Source organism: Chlorocebus sabaeus, chromosome 3, assembly GCF_047675955.1.
Source record: "Chlorocebus sabaeus isolate Y175 chromosome 3, mChlSab1.0.hap1, whole genome shotgun sequence".
NCBI lineage: Eukaryota > Metazoa > Chordata > Mammalia > Primates > Cercopithecidae > Chlorocebus > Chlorocebus sabaeus.
In genome coordinates, this window is record NC_132906.1 from 16,680,957 (window position 1) to 16,701,497 (window position 20,541).

Sequence of the window (20,541 nt, forward strand, 5' to 3'; positions counted from 1 at the left end):
TGCTTTTGCTGTATCCCATTGGGTTTGGTATGCTGTAGTTTGGTTTTCATTTGTTTCAAAAATGTTTTAAAAATTTTCTCCTTAATTTTTTCCTTGACCCAATGGTCATATAGGAAGATGTTGTTTAATTTACATATATTCGTATAGTTTCCAAAGTTCCTCTTGTTATTGGTGTCTTGTTATTGATGGCCTCTTGCTATTGATGTTTTATTATATTGTGGTCTGAAAAGATACTTGTGATTTTGATTTTCAAAAATTTGTTGAGACTTGTTTTGTCTTCTAAAATGTAAACTATCTGAAGAATGTTCCATGTGCTGATGGAATTATGTAGCTGTTAAATGAAATACTCTGTAACTATTTAACAGAGTATTTAGTTAGGTGTTAGGTCCTTTGGGGCAGTTTAAATCCAGTATTTCTTTGTTAATTTTCTGTCTAGATGATCTGTCTAATTCTGAGAGTTGTGTGGTGAAGTCCCCAAATAAATATAGTACTAGAGTCTATCGCTCCCTTTAGATGTAATATTTGCTTTATGTATCTGGATGCTCCAGTGTTGGGTTCATGTATGGTTAGAATTGTATCCTCTTGCTGAACTAATGTCTTTAACATTATGTATGACCTTCTTTGTCTCTTTTTACTGTTTCTGACTTAAAATCTGTTTTATCTGATATAAGTGTAGCTACTCCTACTCACTTTCGGTTTCTCTCAGCATGGAATATCTTTTTTCATCCCTTTGATTTTATTCTACATGTGCTTTTGCAGGTATGATGAGTGTCTTATAGGGAGCATATAGTTGGGTCATATTATTTTCTTTGATCCATTCAGTCAGTCTGTATCTTCGAAGTGGGCAGCTTAATCCATTTATATTCAAGGTTCTTATTGATATGTGAGGACTTATTCTTATCATTTCATTCATTGATACCTGGTTGTTTTCTTCATCCCTAGTTGTTTGTCCTTTTGTTCCTTTCTTTTTTATTGTTTATTTTTTTGGTTTGGTGTTTTTCTGTGCTGGTAACATCTGAGTTCTTTCTCTTCCTCAGTTGAGTGGTTTTTTTTTTTTTTGCCCCAGTGGCTTTTATACTTTCATGTGTTTTTGTGATATAGATATAATCCTTTTACTTCTACATGTACAGATCCCTCAAGCATTTCTTGTGGGTCCCAGTCTAGTCTCTGACTAGTCTGTAGTCAGAGAAAAACTTTATTTGTCCTTCATTTATGAAAAGTAGCTTTGCTGGGTCTAGTATCCCATGCGGGCAGTTTTCATCTTTCAACGCTTTCAATACATTATTTAGTTCTCCCCTGGTCTATAAATTTTCTACTGATAAACTCACATAATCTGATGGGGGTTCCAGTATAAGTGACTAGATACTTTTTCTTGTAGAATTTTAAAAAGAATTCTTACTTTGTCTTTCACTTTTGATAGTTTGACTACAATGTGCTGTAAAGAACAACTTTTTATATTATATCAGTTTGGGGATCTCTGAGCTTCCTGTATCTGAATGTCTAAATCTCTTGTTAGACTTGAGATATGTTAAAATTAATAAGTTTTTATCCCACTTTAGCTTTCCTTCTGCCTTCTGGGACTCTGACAATTTAAATATTTGGTTGCTTTATGTTGTCCCTTATGTCATAGACACTGCCCCTCCTTTTTTATTCCTCTTAATATTTGTCTGATTCGGTTATTTCAAAAGAATGTGTGTTCCTTCTCTGGAGCAGTGCTGTTGCACAGTCTTCAGGCAGTGCTCCACCTAGTTTCAAAATCTCTGTGGATGGTAAGTTGAGCAGCTCTTCCATGGCTGAAATTGCAGGGGTCTGCGGTGGGAATGTAGACTGCCATGGGAGTCACTCACTTACCCTTTCTGCACGCTGGGGAGCCTTTTCAGTCTCCTAGCCAATACAGCTCAAGTAGCCTGGCTCATTTCACTCTCCTTTTTTACCTTAGGTGTTTCCTGTCATTCCTTTGTTGAATTCCAGCATTTTTTTCTTAAGTGATGTACTCAAAGTGTGATTATCTATTCATTATTTGGTTTGTCTTTGAAGAGGAGGCTAGTACCAGATGCCTGTAGTCAGCCATCCTGAAGCGCCTCTCAAGTTTACTTTATTTATAACACATTCAATTTCCTTAAGAGACATAGAGATACTTTCATTTTCTCTTTAATATTGTGTCAGTTTTGCATGTTGTGTTTTTTAAGAATGTTTTTTTCATCTAAGTTGTTAAATTCATTGTCCAATAATTAGTTTTCAAATTTTTTAATAATCATTTTAATGCCTATGCTATCTTTTATAATGTTCCTTCTTTTTATTAATAAAACTGGTAATTTGTGATCTATCCAGCTATGAGTTTATCAATTTTATTGTTCTTTCATGGAACCATATTTCTTAATTTTCTTCATTCTTATTTTATTTTTTCTATGTATTTAGGGTTTGCTTTGCGTTTAAAAGTGTTTAAAATCTATCTACATTTATTACAAAGCACTGCTTTGTTGTACCATAGAAACTTTGAGATTACATTTTTAATATTATTTAAAAATATTTTCTAGTTTCTCTTGTGCTTCACTTATTTCCTTATATATTATTTAGAAATATATTGTTTACTTTTGATATTAAATTTCTTTTTCTCTCTCTCTTTTTTTTTTTTTTTTTTTTTGAGACGGAGTCTTGCTCTGTCGCCCGGGCTGGAGTGCAGTGGCCAGATCTCAGCTCACTGCAAGCTCCGCCTCCCAGGTTTACACCATTCTCCTGCCTCAGCCTCCCGTGTAGCTGGGACTACAGGCGCCCGCCACCTCGCCCGGCTAGTTTTTTGTATTTTTTAGTAGAGAGATATTAAATTTCTTAATTAAAAAATCTTTTCTCCACAAGGCGCAGTGACTCACGCCTGTAATAACAGCACTTTGGGAGGCTGAGGCAGGCGGATTACTTGAAGTTAGGAGTTTTGAGACCAGCCTAGCCAACATAGTGAAACCCCCTCTCTACTACAAACACAAAAATTAGCCAGTTGTGGTGGCACACATCTGTAGTCCCAGCTACTCAAGAGGCTGAGGCAGAAGAATCTCTTGAACCTGGGAAGTGGAGATTAAAGTGAACCGAGATTGCACCACTGCACTCCAGCCTGAGCAACAGAATGAGACTCGTCTCAAAAAAAAAAAAAAAAAAAAAAAAAAAAAGACTTTCTCTAGCTTCCTGAGTTTGAATATATAATTGTTTTATTTTTAATGGTTAATAAGTAATTGCCTTAGAATTTAATAATCAATTATTCTTGAAACAAACATTGGCTAGTTTAGAAATTACACTTGAAACCAACCTATATTGCAGTCATTTTATAGCTCTTGATCATAACTAGTACTGACATCTCATGAAAAACCTTAAAGGAATTTATCATAATTATGTACAAAACCTATTAGTTTGAAATAATAAAATTACAAATTCAGTGTATTATCCACTGGGTAAAGAAGAGAAGCAGCAATAATTAATTGTATGCACATTTTAAGCATCACTTGTCATGCTATTTTATAGAAAATGTTCATTAAAGCTACTGACTTGCCCCAGTTATAAACTATCTGCTATCTATGATTTATTTTTTCTCTCCCGCCCCCCCCAACACTTTTTATTTGCTTCTCAGCCTTTACATCACTTAAATACTCAGTGATTACTGCCATCATCAACTCCTTTTCTTCCAATACGTTGATTTAATTGAGCTTGTGCAGTTCCCAGCCGCATGGTTATTGATAACATTGTGAAAAAAACAAGGATAGATTTAGTACTATACAACTGGTAGACACTTTGGAATTTTAAGTTTTTTCTGACAATGAACTGCCAAAATCTTATTTTTCAACAAGCATTCACATTTCTTTTTCCCAGAATATCTTTAATATTCTAAAACTCACATAGCTGGTAGTTTTTCTGGAAAATTTACTTTTAGAGTTAAAAAAAAGCATTAAAAACTCTGCTGGATCACATATATTTAATAACAACAGATATTTGATCAGCTATACAACAGAATAACTTAACTTTTAATGTGTTAATTGCTTCTATTTTCATATTTTCTTGGAGTATTACTAGCAACAACTTACTAATTTATGGGAAAATTATATATGGATTATTTCATCATTCCACTAATCCAAAGAGGTAACCAAGGGAGGATATTATGTATGCTTTATAGGAGAAGAAAAAAATAACAAGCTTTACAGAATGAGTTGCTGAATTTAAAAAAAACTAATTTTTCTGATTTATATGATATTAGAAATATTATTCATCAATATTAAAATAATTATTTGGTATTGATTGCTTTTTAAAGTACATTTTATGGTTTTCAAAGCTTGGAGACAAAGGATTAGAAGAACGGATCACATAAATTGGGAATTCAGAAATCCTTATATTTCACTCTAATCAACATTTTAATCTCGGTGAAGGGTTTTTCTTTTTATTTAAATAAATGAGAAAGTGTGTCAGCCAAGTGAGTCATACATAACATTTTATGTTGCCTTCATTTACTAGTAGAAAGCCACATTCGGACAAGTTTTGCCAGCATCAATAATAGAAAACCCACACAAAAGTATATAATAGACAAACACTAAAATCAAGATCTTATGTAGAATCCTGAATAGTGTATGTATTTTATATTTTCTCAAATATTTAAAATGTAAAATATATTTTAAAGTATATCTTATTTAAAAATAAATAAGAAGATATACATATAGAAAATAGAAATGATAAGAAGAAAAAAAGAAAGTTACCATTGTACAATCACCTTGTATTTTCCTGGCATATTTACTAAAATCACAGTAATAAATAATAAACAATAATTAAATCTTTACTTAATCCTGGAAAAACCAACACATGGTTACATGCTTACTTTATAGTTGCTGATAAAACAAAATTTCCTGGAGTTTAAGTAATGGTCACATTATTAATAAGTGATAGAATCAGGATTTAAAACATATTATTTTTGTCTCCAACGCCAGTGATAGTTACACTATAGGGTATGGGAAAGAGAAGAGGAGGAATGAAATGGAAAGACAAAGGATATCACTAAAGCCACAGGTGCAGTGCTAGCCAACTTCACATATAGTGTCTCATTAGTTATCTGTTCCATCTGTTTTTAAGAGTATAAAACTGAGATTCAGAAATGAATAACCATGTTCTAGTTCAAATAATTGGAAAAGGGTAGAGCTAGTATTTCTACTCTTATACCTTAAGTCTTTTTCTCCTAAGTTCAAGACCCACTATCCAACTATTAAAACTCTCTACAATGCCTCAGGTGGCGCAAAATAAGTAGGTCCTTAATCATCTTATTATCTGTAATTGTTTTCCATCACGGTTATTTTCTCTTGCTTAATGAATATTATTATCTATCTAATAATAATAAATATGAGGCCCAGGTAGATTATTTGCCTATAAATTTTAGTACCACATTTTCAGAATGCCACATTGCCTGAGATGATATAAATATATAAATCCATGTCTCTCTTACTTACCATAAATATTCCTTATTTATCTATTAACAGAAGAAAATAAGTAAAAATCTATAATCATTATACTTTAAAGTAATAACAGTAAAAACAATAGCTGGAATTTACAACTTGTTTGATATGTGTCAGATACTGTTGTATGCACTTTAAGATTTATTTTTAATTTTTGTGTGTCCATAGTAAGCATATATATTTATGGGATACATGAGATAGTTTGATACAAGTATGCAATGTGTCATAATCATATGATGGAAAATGGGTACCCATCTCTTCAAGCATTTATTCTTTGCATTACAATCCAATTAAACTCTTTGAGTTATTTTTTAATATAGAATTTAATATTGACTACAGACATCCTGTTTTGCTGTCAAATCTTAGGTTTCATTCATTCTTTGTATTTTTTTTTTTTTTTTTTTTTTTTTTTTTTTTTTTTTTTTGGTATCCATCAATCATCCCTACCACCTCCCAAACCCCCTACTATCCTTCTCAGCCTCTGGATATTTTAACAATATTGATGCTTCTAATCCATAAACATGGAATCTATGTCACTTTTTTGGTGTCCTCTTCAATTTCTTTCATCACTGTTTTCTGGTTTTCATTACAGAGATCTTTCACCCTTTGTTATAAATGACTTCTAGGCATTTAATTTTAATTGTGGCTATTGTAAATGGGATTATGTTTTTTATTTCTTTTTCAGATTGATCACTGTTGGCATATAGAGATGCTACTGATTTGTCTATGTTGATTTTGTATCCTGCAAATTTACTGAATATGTTTATCAGCTCTAATATGTTTCTTATGAAGTCTTTAGGTTTTTCCAAATATAAGATCATATCATTTCCAAGCAAGGGTAATTTGACTTCTTCCTTTCCAATTTGGATGTCCTTTCTTTCTTTCTCTTGTCTGATTCCTCTAGATAGAAATTCCAGTACTATGTTGAATAACAGTTGAAAGTGGGCATCTTTGTCATGTTTCAGATCTTAGAAGAAAGGCTTTCAGTTTCTCTCCATTCAGTATGATGCCAACTGTGGGTCTGTCATAAGCGGATTTTATTATGTTGAAATATTTTCCCTTTATACCTAGTTTTTGGAGGGTTTTTTATCATGAAGGGATATTGAATTTTATCCAACGTTATTTCAGCAGCAATTGAAATAATCATATGGTTTTTATCCTTCATTCTGGTGATATGATATATAACACTGATTTATGTATGTTGAACCATCCTTGTATCATAGATATAAATCCCACCTGGTCACGATAAATGACCTTTCCAATATGTCTATGAATTCAGTTTGCTAGTATTTTGTTGAGGATTTTTGCATCAATACTTATCAGATATATTTGCCTGTAGTTTTCCTTTTTTGTGTTTGTCTAGTTTTGGTATCAGGGTAATACTGGCCTTTTAGAATGAATTTGGAGGTATTCCTTCCTCCTCTGTTTTTCCGAATAGTTTGAGTAGGATTGCCATCAGTTCTTACAATCACGGGGAAAGCGAACAGGAAGGAGGTATGTCTTATATGGCAGCAGCAGGAGGAAGAAAGAGACACACTTTTAAACAACCAGATCTCATGAGAACTCAGTCACTATCACAGGACAGCAATGGGGTAATCCACCCCTGTGATCTAGTCACCTCCCACCAAGTCCCTCCTCCAACATTGAGGATTACAATTCGACATGAGATTTGGGTGGAGACACGAATCCAAACCATATCACAGAGTTGTAACTAAACATACTGCTCAGTCAGGTCAAAAGTACTTACATTCAGCATGCGGCATACTGTAGAACGTTCACCTTAGTCCAAAGTTCAGCCGCATAGCTGTATATCCCATTACAATGTTAACTCTATGAAAGCAGAACATGTGTCTCCATTACTTTTTTACCATCTTTCTCATGTCTAGAACAGTGCTTGGTGAAAAATGTCTTTCAAATCAATATTTCATACTTTTTTGAATAGCTATTTAATTATGTAACCACTGGTAGAAGGTATTTCACATGCCATGCTCTTGTTTGTGATCAAACAGACAAAAAAGAAACTATTTTACAAGAATAAATTTGCCGGTTATTTTCTAGTCTCCACATTCTCTTTGAGAAAAGTTGTTCTGAAAGCAGATAGGAACAATCGTTAAATGTGAAGCCCTCAATTGTATCCTACCCACTATTTCCTCTTTTCTGGTTCTTTTAGTGACAGCTGGCACTGAGACAAGCTCATCAAATAATTAATAAACACATTTGTACATAAAGTTACATACACATTTTGGGCTATATGGTATAAACATTTAATAGTGATATCTTTTTGCCTTTGTACAGCTTGCAAATGGATCTTACAGACATTGTCACAGTGATAAGAAAAGTAAAGTGCTGTCTTCTTCAAGCTTTAAAAAAAAATTTAGGTGACAGAAATTACTGGTGTAATTGCCTTAGAAGAAAACAACAAATTAAGTATCAGTCAGAGTAGTTAGTAGTCCCAGGAGCGAAGCTGCTCAGTTCATGCAGTTCTGAAATGGTAGAGGGGAAGGATGCAGAGACCCACAAGGGAACACATAGTGCCCCTGCATTCCCATAGCATTTCCAGCTGCATTCCTGGGTATGTGGGAGATACAGCATGATATGTGTTCTTAGTTGAAATAAACCAGGTAATACCCCAGGCACCCCATAACCTAAAGTACCAGTAGACTGGTATCTGACCAGAGGCTCAATTAAAATGAAGAACATGGGAGAGATGGGAGCAATTTTGTTCCTTTCTCTACACATTGAAGGGTACTTCAACACTCAGGTTGAAAATCAGAGATCAAATATATGAATATGTATTTGGAAACAGACATACTGGCTATTGAGAGTTTTAAAACAGAATCTAGTTTGCATTAATAATGTATAGATGTTACTATATACTATTAGTAATAATAATCATGAGCTATAAAGTCCATATGTAAATGTCGTCTTATGTGCTAACGTACATTATACTGCAAGATAAAGGTAGTAATTAGCCCTCTATATTCATAAATTTTATTTATATTTTTGAAAAAGATACTTTATTGTTTTTTGTTTGTTTGTTTGTTTTTTAGACGAAATTTCACTCTTGTTGCCCAGGCTGGAGTGCAATGGCGCGATCTCGGCTCACTGCAACCTTCGCCTCCCTGGTTCAAGCGATTCTCCTGCCTCAGCCTCCTGACTAGCTGGGATTAGAGGTATGTGCCACCAGGCCTGGCTAATTTTGTATTTTCAGTAGAGACGGAATTTCTCCATGTTGGTCAGGCTCATCTCGAACTCCTGACCCCAGGTGATCCGCCTGCCTCAGCCTCCCTGAGTGCTGGGATTACAGGTATGAGTCACCGTGCTCGGCCCTATTGTGTTTTAATATTATTCCACAGTCCATCCTTTTCCCAGAGTCCCTCCTCCACCCCCAACACACACACTACATAGTTCATGGTAATTTCTAAGTTGTATGTTTTGAAACAGACATATGGGAAATCAATTTCAAGCTTAATTATCATGGTCTTTTAACCGACAAACATTGCAGTGTTTATGCTTTCTTTACCTGGAATTTAAATTCAACTGCTTCTAATTAAGAGTAAAAATCCGGTAACTTTACTTTTTTAATTAGGCGTATTTTATGCCCTATAAATGCATTTAAATGATATTATCACAAGTTCACTATCTGACACTTTCCTTCTTCAACACATTTTTAAAATAAGGTGATGACAGTATCTTCCACAGTAAGATTTATTTTGAACGATTATGAACATATGATTCACACAAAATTATAAAGGATTGTCTTTCATTCTTTTTTCCTTGTATCTAATTTCTAAGAACATCTATATTATGTCTTCTTACAATATGGAATCAGAATGTAAGGCAATTATTTCCAAATTTTGAAGTAGGTCACTATATTTTCCAGAACTGAGATTATTAAAAATGTGATATTCATGTAGTTAAGCAGTAGAAAAAAACAGAACTAAGCAACCTTTTTAATTTAGAATATTTGTAGGCCTTGTCTATTAAAACAATTATTTGATGTTTTTTCCTCATTGAAATACCCATCACTGGAATATTTTACCTAAATTTCTTCTAGTGAAATAAGTCATGCACTGAGGAATTTGGGAAGAAACACTTGATTTCCTTGCCATTTGATTTAAAATAAGCCCTTGAATATGACTGAGCAATTGTGCACTAAAGAACCTTTGAAAAGACCAATGAGGGAATTGTCACAAGTATCTGCATTTGCCAAGTTAGAAGTATGCTAAGAATATTAACTCTATTAATTCATTTGATCTCCAAATCAGTCCTGAAAATTGAATGGATTTACCCATTTTACAACATAAAAATAAGGTTTAGATTATTTCATACCTTTTCCAAGGTCAAGTGGTGATCAAAGCATAGCTGTAATTCAAGTACAAGTTCTGACAATCCCAGAACACTTCCTACCATCCCATAGCCATCTGCTCATATGAATTGCTAACATATCCCTGGGAACTAGGACTATTCAAGTAGAGTTGCTTAAAGTATTTTGCTTTCCAAAATTAACCGACAGGATAGAATCATTTTTTTTATTAGAGTGTAAATGCAAATGTCTTTTCCAAATCATATACCACCAACAGGAAGCCTGCAGAAATTAATAATTGTGCCAGCTATCAATCTTTTCATGCATAAAATTCAAAATTTTTTACTCTGCCTACAGATGAAATGTCATTTTATAAAGAGCTAATAATATGTAGCTACAAGTTTGCCTGTCAACACCAATGAGCCAATAGCAGTCTGCAAAAGTTAAAATTGAGTATATTAAAATCATTTGAACACACATGAAACTACATAGTTTATTTAAACGGTGTTAAATATCAGTGCAATCTAGTTTTACAATGAACCAGTGGCTTTTGAAGTGACAAAATTATGGATAATTTGAATAAGAGCTTTTCCTGACATACCTAACTACATAGATAAGAATACTGAGGGCCAGAGAGGGCAGCAAATTGCTCCTGCCTAGGTGGAAGTGGAGTTAATATGCAACCTCTTTTTCTTTCACTTTCAGCCATGAGATATTTTAGTACTTCATTTTTAATTCCCACTCTGTGTCTGAAATTGTCCAAGGATTATTCATTTATTTCTTTAAGTCTATTATGACTCATTCCAGAAAATAACTGATATAGCTTATAAATTTTAAAAGATGGAATGAACTTTAAAAATACGAATAAAAGAAATAAAAACAAGGCCAGGCACAGTGGGGTACAACTACAGTCCCAGCTACTGGGGAGACTGAGGGAGGAAGATTGCTCAAGCCCAGGAGCATGAAGTTGCAGTGAGACATGTTCATGACACTGTACTCCAGCCTGGGCTACAGAGTGAGACCCTGTCTCTGAAAACAAAACAAAACTGAAAAAATAAAACAAGGATTGAGTTAAGTTCAAAAAGACCTAGAAATGAGGCAACAAAAACTTGAAAACATATATTATTTTAAATAATACATGTATTATTTTAAATTAGCTTTCAGTTTGGCTCTAAGCTTTGCAGCACAAACACGGTAAATAAAATTTGATCCAGGATGCAAGTTGCTCTCATCCACAAGTTAAAAGAAGACATCGTTCTAGAGAAGTATGTTCACTTCTACAGGTAATGATATTCAGCAGCTGATTTGCTCTAGCTTTAACCCTGCAATGTGATACATTTGTGAGCATGTCTTCTCAACTTTGAGCCCAGTGAGGTCACATTGATATTTTGATATCAGCCACTGGGGAAGAATTTACACCATGGGAATTGGCAAATGCTACATAGAAGGGATTTTTGTCCTCTAGAAAACTAGTTGTCAAATGTTGACCAGCACATCCCTACTTAAAGCTCTTTCCAGAACACATACAGACACACATATTAGGCCTGTCTTATAATAACCCTCAATGTAGGCATGATACTTCAAAGATACAATTCAGTTAAAAAAAAAATATGTACTTGCCAATGAATTATAGTCTGGATAACCTGATCTTGGTTAGTAGGAGTTAATCAAATTATATATTTTATAATATATGAGAAAAATAATGGACGACATATACTTCTTTACATATTTCTTTCTGTAAGCTGAATATCAATCAGTATTAGAAGCAATTAATTCAAGGTAGTAGTATCTGACAATTAGCTGGTACCTAACTACATTATTAGGCAAATTTAGATCCACATGCCTCTAATAATAATAAAGCTAACAGAATAAAGGTACCTTAAAAGGATAAGAAATCGAGGCTTTCTTGCTTCTTACTCTTTCCTGGTTTATTTCCACTCCTTCAAATTGAATACTGAAGTCCTTGAACTCAAATAAATCAGAGCTGGGAAAGAAAAGCTGTTACTTAAACCTAGAAAACAAGCAAATAAATTCACTTTAGTAAACAGCGTTCTCGACTTCATAAAATTGTGTGGGTCTTGACAAAGACACCTAGTGAGATGATCTCTAGCAGAGACATATAAGGCTTCTTGCTGTGTGTTTTTTGTCCTTTGTCTCTTTGTGTCAGCTAATTCTCAATTAATACAATGTAGGTCTATGGTCAACTCATATGTTTGTGTGTGTGTGTGCATGTGTATGTGTGATGTATATATATACACACATCTATATTTACTGTATCATATATTAATCATAAACATATACATACATTTTTAGGTTAGAAATATCATTCTACACTTTAGCCATAATGGATTATACTCTATTAATTTTGAAGGTTATTACATCCATGTTTTGTGACGAACAACTATTAACTTTTGTATTCTGACTTGAATGCCATAAAATTCTTAGTTCTCACCTCTCAATTCTATAGGAGAAATATTTCACTCCCTTAGCATCTTATATTCATACATAGATCGTGTATAAAATGCAACTTGTAAACGTAGGTATCATCTTGTGCTCCAAAGGACACCATCCCAAAAGTGAAAAACACAACAGAATGGCAGAAAATATTTGCAAATCTTGTATCTGCTAAAGGATTTGTATCTAAAATATACACATAACTTATAACTCAATAAAAAAGTAGATATATATCAAATTTTAAAATAGGCAAAAGATCTGAATAAATATTTCCTCAGTGAGATATACGGAGTCAAGAAGCAACTAAAAAAGTGCCCCACAATAGTAACCATCAGAGTAATATAAATCAAAATCACAGTGAAACCACTGTGCATACTAGAATGGCTATAATCAAAAAGACAACAATAAATGTGTTGGAGAAGATGTACAAAATTGGAACTCTCATATACTGCTGGTGGGAATATAAAATGATTCAATCACTTTGGAAAAGTCTGGCAATTCTGCAGAAATTAAAAATATAGTTACCTTATATATCAGTAATTCCACTTCTAAATATCTATTCTCAATAGGAATAGAAATACAAGTGCTTGCAAAAATTTGTGTATAAATATTCATAACAGCATTACTTATAATAGTCGAAAAGTGGAATCAACTCAAATGTTTATCAACTGAACAACTGATTAAAAATGTGATGTAGCCATACAATGGAATATTATTCAATAAAAGGAAATGAAGTACTGATGCATGCTACAAGATAGATGAAGCTTGAAAACATTATGCTAAGTGAAAGCAGCCAGTGGCAAAACAGCATATTTTGTAAGATTCTACTCATATGAAATATCCAGAAAGGAAAAATATAAGACAGGAAGTAGATTTGCTCTTGCCTAGAGCTGGGGCTGATGTTGAGTGTTAAATGGGGAGTAACTGCTAATGGGTAGAAGGTTTATTTTTTGGGCAATGAAATGTGCTAAAATTGATTGTGATTTTGTTTGTACACCTCTGAGAACATACTCGAGCCTGCAATCCTAGCACTTTGGGAGGCCGAGGTGGGCAGATCGCCTGAGCTCAGGAGTTCAAGACCAGCCTGGGCAACACGGTGAAACCCCTGTATCTACTAAAAAGAAAAAGCCCGGTGTGACTGCACATGCCTGTATTCCCAACTACTTGAGAGGCTGAGGCAGGAGAATCACTTGAACCCAGGAGGCAGAGGCTGCAGTGAGTCGAGATCGTGCCACTGCACTCCAACCTGGGTGACAGAGTGAGACTCCATCTCAAAAAAGTAAATAAACAAATAAATAAGTCATAGATACTAAAAACTACTGAATAGTACCATTTAAATATATGAACTGTATGGTATGTGGATTATATCTCAATAAGGTGTGTGTGTATATGCACACTATATATATATATATACTCAAATCATATATATATACACACACACACATACACTCAAATCAGAGATGGGGAAGAAAAAGTATGTGTGTATATATTACAAACACAGAGATACTTTATATATATATAGTGTGTGTCTGTGTATGTGTGTTTTATATATAGTTCACACACACATAGAACTTTATATGTATAACACACACTTTATATATATAATTCACATACACATAGAACTTTATATATAAATTTACATGTTTACATAAATATATATTATATATAAATTTATATTATATATTTATAATATATAATGTATAATATATAATATATAAACTTATATATAATAAATTATAAATATATAAACATATATTTATATATAATATATATAATTTATATATAAATATATATTATATATAACTTATATAAATATAAGTGTATATATTTATATATATACTTTATATATATTTATATACTTTATATATATTTATATAAACTTAGATTTATAGAAATATATAAATATAATTTACATTAAATATATAAATATAATTTATAAATATATATAAATATAATTTATATATAATAAATAATTTATATACCATTTTATATATTTATATACCATATTATATATATACCATATTATATATAAATATATAAACTTATAGATTTATATATAACATATATGTTATATATAACTTATATAACTTATAAACATAGATTTATATATAAACTTATATAAACTTTATATATATATTTACATATATATATATATAAAGTTCCATGGATGAATGGTAGTACTACACACACACGGATGAATGGTAGTACTACACACACACACATATATAGTACTACCAACATATAGTACATGTAGTAGTATGTAATAGTATATGTAGTATACATATATATACATATGTAGTTCTACCGATCATACAAGGAACTTATCTTCACTATCATGGTTATTCAACTTAATTTGAATCATTATGTTTCCGAGTCAATCTCCCAGTTAGACAACGTGACTTAGAAACAACAGTATTCATCTGAGATAAAGTAGATTTGCATTTTTATCCTGGCCTTGCTGCTCACTATTTGTATTGACTTTATATTTACCTTTGGCAGATTCCTTCACCTCTCTCCTTCAGTCTATGCAGATAGACAATTAGTAAACCTGACGGTTACTAAGATCACTTCAAGAAGTGTGATATATCATAGAGAATGTGGCACATGACCAGATTTAAATAATGGCCATTTCATATCCTTTTGGTGATAGATCTATTATTTAAGAATTAATGGGAAGCCAACATAGATACCTCATTCAATTCTGATCCGCATGTTAACATCTAGAGTTGCCAGAATCTAAGCCGAAATCACTCTAACTCCTCCTTTCCAGTTGTTCACCACATATGATCAACTTTAGTGTATTAACAGAATTTCTCTGTATGAGTCCCCAGAAGTCACTTGGATATGTGTATTTATTCATCAATTATTATTCATCAATTTCATGTGAATCAAAACTATGCCATATTGCAAAAATTTTATATACTCCCTTGAAACATTTTTGACAATTAGTCATAACTTCAGATAACACATTAGTTTTGAAAGAACTAAAAAAATGTAAAATGTGTTATGCAGTCATGTATAACTGCAACTATTAAATAATAGTTCATTCATAAGAATATATAAAATGATGGCTACAGGTAGATATTTTGAAAATCTCCTTCTTCGACTCAGTATTATTTCAACTTTCACATAAATGGTCTGTTTATAAATGAGTTTTATAAAATTTTGTGTGATACTTAATTATTAATTGTTTTGTCTTCCTCAATGAAGCATAAGCCCTTGTAAGTCAGTTTGCATGTTTCAGTTTTCACCAGAATTTAGGATATATTTATTAAATACATTTATATTTAATATATATTTAATGTGCATGTTCTGTGTCCTAGTTACGTTGGCACATATTGGTTATATAATAAAGTAAAATGCAAACATGACTCTGTTTTTAAGGTTTTTAATATATTTGTAAAAAATGTATTTGTGAAATGCTTAGTTTATTATAGACAAGTAACTAAAATCTACCAGAATAAAACACAACATAATTGATTAATATAGCAAAATGTTCAAAGTTATTTTATAGGTAAGAGAAAGTAATTTCATTTATTAAAATGAAAGGGATTGGGACATGACCCTTTTATACTGATTTGATATTTAAAGTAAAGAACAATGTCAATGAGGTTAGTAGAAATGAGTCTTAGCTTTGATTTTTATCACTACTGAGCTGTGTGATGTTGAACTGATAAAAGCCTCAGCTTCATTATGTGTAAAATGAGAAAAGTAGACAAATTTCAATATTCATCCTGCCTGTAAAGTTTTGATTATTCAATGTAAACACTTTTCTTAAAATATCATTTTTTGGTTTCCTACAATTAACCTTCCTTTTATTTCCTGCTTCACTACTTACATTTTCAATAACTTTAGACCTTTCATTAGGAAAAGGAAAACTAAATGAAAATTACTTGTAAAAATATGAACAGGGACTGCAGAACTCTATGATGGGTGGCATTTTCCTTCTAGAAAAATAAAAAGCAGCTCTTTTTTTCCTTGTTTATAAAAGGTGGCATGCCACAGCTGCAAAGCCAACTTCTGAACATTGAAATCTATTCATTTTGTAAGCCCCCACCAAAATATACAGAAGTCTTCCCCAGGAGATATAGCAACAGGATTGTTTCAACTCACCAACACAGAATGGAAAAAATAAATGGGCATGTGATTATGCACACACAGACTGACATGTTTTGCGCTCCGTCATGTACCCTGCTGCTATAAAGAGAATCTATAATTTCAGGTGGTGGAAAAGGGAGAGAAGACATGCATATTTTAAAGGAATCATTCAATTCAATCCAAAAATATATTTTTGTTTGTAAATTAAGCTTTAGACAAATTTAAATTTGCCTTATCACTATCTCCACCTTAAGCACACTGACATAGTAAATATCCAATAATCTTCATGCTGAAAAGTCTCAATTTAAAATTAAGAGTTAGGAAATGTAGATTTTGAATTATCAGTCTGAAGCCTGAGTTTAGATTCTTTTCTAGCTCATTTATGCTTCACAGAGAAAAAAAAAAAAAAGAGTCAAAAAATATCTTATTCAAGATATTCTTGTCATTAGGATAAAACACAAAGTTTGTAATACCGCAAAGGAAAAATGAAAAAAAAACAAAAACAAAAAAACTAGTTCATAATTGAGGAGGTAACTCCACTTATTAAAAACAAGCCTCAGTCCCTTACAACTGCAGACTTTCTTCTTATGGAAGATTCCTGTAGCAGCATTCTGGAACTCATGCTTAGATTGAGGGCCAGAGATTCAAAAGAAAGTCTCCTATAAAACCTAGTTTAATAGTAGTCTTTGGGGTTCTACTGCTTAGATAATATTCTCAAGTTAGTTGGTTAATGATAAAGCCTTGTATTCTCCACCTTAATGTCTCTGTGTGTTTTGTGTGTCTCTGTCTCTATCTCTCTTTCACACACACGACAAACACACAGACACAGACACAAAACATCTGTTAAATACAAGCAGTTTGCAGATTAAAAAGAGTTCTACAATGAAAATTTAAAAACATACATGTTTTCATATTTTATTCATTACTAATGAATATCACATCACTAGATGTGATATTATACACAAGCAAACTAGCTCCTTTGAGTTTCCTTTTAGAAACACATTTTATATTTCTTCATGAGTGTTGTAGGATAATGTCTGATAGTACTGAGTGGTGAGAGTAAAAATCCTGGGTTGATGGATGCATGCCTTAGAGGAGAAAAAGATAGTGATTCATGTTCTCAGTGTCCTAATACAAAGATGGTTACTTTTTAAGAATATATTTTTACTTAAAGACCTTCTCTAATACAGTATCAGTGAGATGCATGTATAGCTTAATAAGTATAATCTACTAGATATTATTTAATTTTATTAAAGATTTATATGACTTTAGAGTCATAGTTCTGAATTTTAATCTCTCATGTAATTCTCAAGATATAAAAATAAATGGAGATAGGATTGAATATATTAAAAGCCCAAGTCATATGCCAAAGAATGTTTTATTAGCATTATATATTGTGTACTTTTATATTTTTTGTATTTATCCATTTCCCTTGAACCCTATTTTTCTAGGAATATATATATACACACACACACACTTATACACACACACGTATATATATACACACACACATATATACACACACATATTCATTATTATACTTTAAATCCTGGGATACATGTGCAGAACATGCAGGTTTGTTACATACGTATACACATGCCATGATGATTTGCTACACCCATCAACCCGTCATCAACATTAGGTATTTCTCCTAATGCTATCCCTCCCCTAGCCCCTGACCTCTGACAGGCTCTGCTGTGTGATGTTCCCCTCCCTGTGTCCATTTGTTCTCATTGTTCAACTCCCACTTATGAGTGAGAACATGCAAATACCATATTTGTTCAAACCATATAAGATTAAGATTTTAAATAGTGTCAGTTAAAGTAAATGGCTTGGATATAAGATTTTCCTTAATGATACAACAGCTAAAATATACACAATGACTGCAGGCATTGGAAGGCAACCAATGTGGATTATGGTCTTTGAAAGAAGGAAACATAGAAAGTTAAGATCACACATATTCCAGCTTTCCCCAAAGAGCATTCACCAATTACTAAGCTGCCACATAGAACCCAAGATGAATGTCAATTTCACGAGGCAGAGGAGACCTCAGAGATTAGAGCTGAGGAGTGCTGACATAGTTGAATCAAGAGTCAGGATTCCACAGGGAGGGGGACATAAAAAAGGAGCCATAAAGTGTCCCCAAAATTTTTCTTGGGTTTTTGCCCAACTACTGAGATGTGTATATGGAAGAAGAGATTCTAGAAGGCCAAGCATAGAATAGCAGCTAAAAGCTGGAGATCATAAAATAAATCACAGAGGCCACACAGTATTAGGAAGATAGAAGATGACACTGGTCCAGCTATAGTGAAGACAATTTGATGAACAGTGAGATTTAACTAGAGATTCCAGTAGAAACACATTGTAAGGGTAAGACCTAGTTCCTAGGAGTAAGGGTCATGTCTCTCCTAGGTGTAAGAGGAAAGCTGAAATAACGTACTTTCAAAAAACCTGACACCAACACTTGAAAAAATAAAGAGGTACCTGGCTGGATGCAATGGCTCACACCTGCAATCCCAGCACTTTGGGAGGCTGGGGTGGGTAGATCATTTCAGTCCAGGAGTTTGAGACCAGGGTGGGCAACATGGCAAAACCTCATCTCTGCAAAAAATACAATAATTAGCGGATTGGTGGTGTGAGCCTGTAGCCTCAGCTACTCAGGAGGCTGAGAGGCAGGAGGACCATTGAGCCTGGGAGGACAGACTGCAATGAGTCGTGATCATACTGTTGCACTCCAGCCTCAGTGACAGAACAAGACCTTGTCTAAAAAAATAAATACATAAATAAATAAAAGATTGCCTGGATTTAAGAACTTGCCAGAGAATAATTAACAATCTTTGGGGGAAGATAGTTACAGTTCAGATAATCTTTAATGTATCTTCCACATCTTCCACTGTAGGCATATAAAAAAATAAAGAAAGATGAGCTCCTTCCAAGATGACGGACTAGAAGCAGCTGGTGTGGGCCGCTGTCACACAGAGAAGAAAGAGTGGGGAGTGGACACTAGCTCTTCAACTGGACCATCCAGGTGGACACACTGGGATTCATCAAGGAAACAGCTCAACACACAGAGAACAGAAGAATGAGACAAGACAATTATTCACTCAGAAGTGGCACAGAGCTGGGAGATGGCCCTCACCATGGGAAAATGGGGAGTGAGAGTCCCCAGGGAGCCACACTTCTGCCATAGACCTTTGCAACCGAGCCCAGGAGATCCCCCATGACACCTGTGCCCCCCACCAGGGCCTCCAGACTGACACAGACAGTTGCATGGAGTGTGGGCAGAGCTGCCGCTAGGCACACATGAAATCCTCGGAGCTTGTGATCCCCAGGCACCCTGGTACCAATGGCTGTGGCTGCGGCAATGGGGGAAGACAGGCTCCCTTGCATGCCCTCAGAATAGGGGCAGAATCCATGGGGCTAAGCAGTGGATGGACTGTGGGGCCCTTCTGCACTACCCGTTACCAGACTGGCCGGGGATCCTAGCATGGACACAAGAGCCCCACCTGGGCTCTCGAGGAACAGCTCTGCACTTCGCTGGCATGGAACTCCTGGAGGGGACGGGCAGGCTGCTATTTTTGCTCTCACACCTGTTGCCCTCAGGCTTGGGAGTGAGTACAGTGATTGGAGACTAATGCAGACCCCCAGCACAGTGTACAGACTTGCAGAAAAGCAGCTGGACTGTTTTCCACATGGGTCCTCACCCCTGCTACTCCTCACAGCGCCTCTTAACCTTGGCCCCCAGCACAACTACCCTGTCCCCACATAAACTCTTTGTCGGTGATGGCTCTGTGTTTCTCTGAGGAAAAAAAATCCAAAAGACAATCCGGAAGCCTTCTGCTATTGCAGCTGCAGTGGTATGTCCCTTTCTGCCTTCAGGGTGGGGGAAAGAACAAAGGACTTGGTCCTTACATTGGCCCCTCCAGCACACCACCGCCACCATATGGAGAAGAGCCCAGTCTCTCTTCCCTGTAAGTCTCCACCCACCTCTGTTCACCAGGCAAGGCCCTGGTTGGGGACTGCAGAGCAGTTGTCCTGCCCCCGGGTGAGAATTCCCACTGCTCTTGGCTCTATAGTGGGGCTCCCAGAAGCCATTGACATTCTCTCTGCCACCGTCATGGCAGCCCTTACTGCACTCAGACTGGGGAAAGAACAAACAGTCCCATGGATTCTGCCCCTATTCTGAGGGCATCCAAGGGAGCTTGT

General features: G+C 34.3%; 1 long non-coding RNA gene across 1 annotated transcript; it reads right to left on the reverse strand.

Moving 5' to 3' along the window:
• Positions 1-9,171: 9,171 nt before the first annotated feature.
• Positions 9,172-19,084, reverse strand: LOC140711448 (uncharacterized). The gene is made up of 2 exons (XR_012092659.1): positions 18,820-19,084; positions 9,172-11,794 (listed from the first exon to the last, which is right to left on the reverse strand). It is a non-coding gene; the product is annotated as an uncharacterized lncRNA (long non-coding RNA).
• Between the last annotated feature and the right edge of the window lie 1,457 nt (positions 19,085-20,541).